This window comes from Puntigrus tetrazona, chromosome 3 (genome assembly GCF_018831695.1).
Source record: "Puntigrus tetrazona isolate hp1 chromosome 3, ASM1883169v1, whole genome shotgun sequence".
NCBI classification, from domain to species: domain Eukaryota; kingdom Metazoa; phylum Chordata; class Actinopteri; order Cypriniformes; family Cyprinidae; genus Puntigrus; species Puntigrus tetrazona.
In genome coordinates this window covers 60001-65000 of record NC_056701.1, presented here as the reverse complement: position 1 = coordinate 65000, position 5000 = coordinate 60001, and positions in this window count along the sequence as shown.

Here is a 5000-nt window from a genome sequence, read left to right as displayed (position 1 = left end):
CGCATTGAATCCCAGAAACGATCCAGATGAAATTTGCCTCTAAAATATAAAAATGTCCAGTGAATAGACTAAACCAAATTAATAAACTTAATATGTTCAGAATATATGATCTTATCACTTTTAGGCTTTGTATCATTTTATGGTCTGGAAACATCTCAGTCTCAGTCAGGCGTTTGTAGAAAAGACCCAAAATAAAGACCTCAAATCTTTGAGATGCTGAGATGCGGATGCTTATTTTTGTTGATTGATGTATTATTTCTGACAAAATCAATTTATGTTTTGATTTAATCGAGTCTCTGCTGAAATCGTTAGACTTTGATAACCGCAAATCTGTCAAACCGAAGGCGGAAAATAATTAGTAAAGTATGCTTTTGTCAAGAAAAGGCGGTTCACGCAAGAGGTACAGCTCTGAATGAAGACATGAGACATGTGTGAGTTATAATGAGATATAGGAAAGTACAGCGAGTGCGTGATAATCAGACTTTTAGCGTCTATACCGATCTGTATTTAATAATCTCTTGAAACTGAGTCAGACTCGTTACAAACCATCCTTTAATTCTTCCACATCGTTAGGGATGTCCTCACGTCACTGTTTACTCGACATTAACGAATCAAACACCAACATTTTATTTTAAATCGTGTTGCTTGGATTGGGGGAAAAACGAAACGAATGTCGATGCAATAAAGCACAGGCTATAAAACGATGGTTACGTGTTTTCTTCTCAATTTATATCAAGAATGAATCCCTGCTGAGTCGAAAACCTCAAATAGTCCAGTAGTGGAAGTCATTACTGTACACATTCAGGAACAACGTCTGCGTTTCTGTTTGTTTGTTTGTTTTGTGGTATTAAAATAATCGTGTGGTCACAAATATAAAACACACAATCCTTGAAGAGAAACTTCAGTGCTGTTAGTTATCGATATTTTACAGACTTTTCAGTTCAATAATGCTCTGTTTATTTACTTTTGCATTCTTTTGTCTACCTAGTGTTTAGTTATTGTTTTTTTTAAGCAGTTGGTTTCATTTGTTTTTATCCTCATTGCTGCTGAACGCATCCACGTTTGTAAAATCTGTAAGTGAATATAATCTAGTAGTTCTAATCAAAATCGCAAGCAGCGTAATAAGTTTTGTTCGTGTTGCAGAGCTGAGGACGATGATGATGATGATGATGATAGTGTACAGTCTAAATCAACTTGATCAAAACACTAGAAAACTTAATAGACACCAGTCTATAACTTTTACAGTATACATAATGCTAATTTAACGCTCGTTTGGAGTTTATTCACATTCCTGTTAGTGGTTCTCGTCGTTTAACTAGCCATTAACCCTTTTTCATTATTTGTCAGCAGATTTAAAATTAAACTAATGCTAATTCTTTTCATTACATTCCAGCACCCGTTTATTGTGCACGAGTTATGAAGTCATTTTGACAAATGAAACAACAATATCTACATAAAGTTTCAATTACCTACATCTTTTCCAAATATGACATCCTAAAATTGTCTAAAAGGAGTCAATAAGGTGGTTTACACTCTGACATCTGTATTGTGTCTTACCTTCCAGCGGATCCTCGATCAGAGTAAGCAAGGGTTCCAAGCAGAACTTTTATCCACAGAGAGATTCTGCAGTGGGAGGAGCAACAAACTCCCCAGCCACACCCTCTTTATACAGCGTTCGCATTCAGGTCACATTCACTGCGAAGGAAACTGTGCTGATCTGCATGATTATACTTCAGATATTCCAGTCCACTTTCTCAGCTGACAGTCAAACCCATGTTTGCTCCAGTTCGGGTGTGGAAATGTTCCAGCTGTGTCTCTGTTCCCCAAACACTTCTTTTGAGTTTCTCAACCCGCTTCTGAGAGACTTCCTCACGAACCTCTCTTTTCTTTGACCTTTAAACCTCTTCCCTCTCCTCTGTCAGCCTTCCCCAGACCTTCTTCTGTCCCTCAGAAGAGCCCGGATCACTGGATCATCTCTGGAGCTGCTGGTTTCTGAAACCATGCAACGTGAATGTAAAATAACTCAAAGTCAAGGGTGAAGTCATTATACGAGTAAAAAAGGTTTCTCACCAGGAAGTGTTTCGGATCCCGTCGCCATTTTCGCCGAATCTGATCAAAGCCAGTGAAGGTGGTTTCAAGAAAAAGTAAACTAGCTCGAAGCACAATTTCCACAAAACCCATATTTGTCATATTCCACGATAGCTAACATGCAAGGCATGCGCATTAAACAGCGTCGCGGAAAATCTCCCTAGAGGTCGAGCTGCCAGCTGTTGTTCAGATTTACTTTCACTTTCGCTTCGACGTGATTTCATCTTCTCAGCCGCGGTGACGTCACATCTGTTGAGGCCCGCCTTTGTCTTGTCGCACGGGTGACGGATGAGAAATCGGCGAGCAGATGAAATGGAGAAGATGGACTCGCGTTAAAATGGCAGAATCTGCGAAATTCTGTTAATTCTTATAAGTAGTTGCAATGACGCACGCTCGCGCACGCGCACGCGCACGCGCGCACACACATTTAACAGCGACTGTAACCAGAGCTTCGCTTTAGAGAAGAAATCGAGAGAAAACATAGACAGGGCCCGTGTTTAAGTAGGTCATGTTTTATATTTAATGAAATAACACAAGTATTACGTGTGTGTTTTTCAGTGTCAGACCACAATCACACATCAGCTTCTGATCATGGATGATTTGTGGTGTTTGTCATATAAAAACCTTAATTATTTCTATTATGTATTTTAGTTGATTATGTTACGTGGTTTTAAATGGATTGAAAGTCTGTCATTCCCATGAATGTGGGATGTAGCCCATTTTTTGCTTTTCATTAAACTGCTATTTCAGGGGTTTTGTTTATAGTTAGTATTACTTTCACTAATCACGTAATTAAATCTGAACCACTAGCTCTCCCTGAAGTGAGTTTCTTTGCTCCCTACACAGACAGCTCAGGTCTAAAAACATCTTCTGATCCACGTACACTAACAACCTTCATTCACTAAACACAGCATAGCAAAAAGAACGGTGTTTGACCTCTCAGATGCGCTTCTGGAACATTGGTCAAAAACTCCCATAAACACACTCCTAAACGGTGGACAGGTGAAGCGGTTACAGCTGCAAAGGGTCGACTCAAGTCGTGTTCAACCCTACTGTGATAAGGTGCCAAGCACTGGGGAGGGAATGAGGTTTTCCTCACTGAGCCATAGCAGACATGTATTTTAGTTGGACCCAAGAGCAGAGGAGTAACATTCAAAAGGCTTGGATTGCTGAACAAATAGGTGTTTACTGGGTATTTTACAAAGTACAAAAAAACTCAGAAGCAGAGCTTCCACAAAAGATACAGAAAACAAAAGCGCGTAAATCAAAAAAACAGCTTTTCTCTGGAACAAAAACATCCATTGAACGTCCAAGACTGAACACAATTGACTGAGAGAAGCATGCTTAAATAGACCAGTCCACAGGTGTTACAAATGAACCTGATTAGCATTAACACAAAGAACTGTATACACCACTGGAACCACCTAGTGGCTGGGAGAGTCACTGCATGCTAGAGTCTTACACCTACGGATAAGGAATGGGATGTCAAGACGGGGCGTGAATACTTTTGGCAGTGTAGTGTATGTTGACAGGCAGATTAAAATGTCTGGAACAAGCGTATTGATTGGACAAACTTCTCTTATCAGATAAATAGACCACTTAACGTAATGATTGCCGTCAGCATGTGAGCAAACAGCATCGCCACAGCAATTAGCTAATCATAGCCACAGCCATATCACCCTGTACTAATCACGTAATTTATTCTGAATCACTAATTTGCCTGAAGTGAGCATCTTCGCTTTCCACACAGACAGCTCAAATCAGTCTATTGATTGGACACGCTTCTCTTATCAAATAAATAGACCTCTTAACGTAAAGCAAACAGCGCACTTGAGGCCAAAATCTTGCTTGTCATTGCATCTTGCTTATTTTCTCTCCTAAAAGGCTTTTCCTTAACCTTGAAAATGGTGATGAATCATCAGCTCATGCCATCTCCCAAGACCGACTGGGCTATTTAGTTACCATTAGTATTAAACTTGTGTACTACTGTCAGAAAGATGGACTCAAGCGTGCTACAAGCGGTAATTATTTCAGTTTAATTGCCTGAATGATGGAATTGCACAGTTTACCAAGAGCAAATAAGAAGATGATGTTTTACAAAATACATTCCCCTTTGCTCTTTTGCTTTCAATTTTTGTACCTGCTGTGGACAGATGACCAGCATATTTATAAAAAAGATGAACTCCACACAATGCAAATAATGTACTGGACATCAAAGGCAGAATTTCAATGAAAAAGGGCAAGAGTGTATATTCTGTGCTGTGTGTGTGTGACTGTGTGTGTGTGTGTGTGTGTGTGTGTCTGTGTGTGTGTGTGTGTGTGTCTGTGTCTGTGTCTGTGTGTGTGTGTCTGTGTCTGTGTGTGTGTGTGTGTGTGTGTGTGTCTGTGTGTGTGTGTGTGTGTCTGTGTCTGTGTCTGTGTGTGTGTGTCTGTGTCTGTGTGTGTGTGTGTGTGTGTGTGTGTGTGTGTGTGTGTGTGTGTGTGTGTGTGTGTGTGTGTGTGTCTGTGTGTGTGTGTGTGTGTGTGTGTGTGTGTGTCTGTGTGTGTGTGTCTGTGTGTGTGTGTGTGTCTGTGTCTGTGTGTGTGTGTGTCTGTGTGTTTTGTGTGTGTGTGTGTCTATGTGTGTGTGTCTGTGTGTGTGTGTGTGTGTGACTGTGTGTGTGTGTGTGTCTGTGTGTGTGTGTGTGTCTGTGTCTCTGTGTGTGTGTGTGTGTCTATGTCTGTGTGTGTGTGTGTGTGTGTGTCTGTCTATGTGTGTGTGTGTGTCTGTGTGTGTGTGTGTCTGTGTGTCTGTGTCTGTGTGTGTGTGTGTCTGTGTGTGTGTGTGTGTGTCTGTGTCTGTGTGTGTGTGTGTGTCTGTGTGTGTGTGTGTGTCTGTGTCTGTGTCTGTGTGTGTGTGTGTGTGTGTGTGT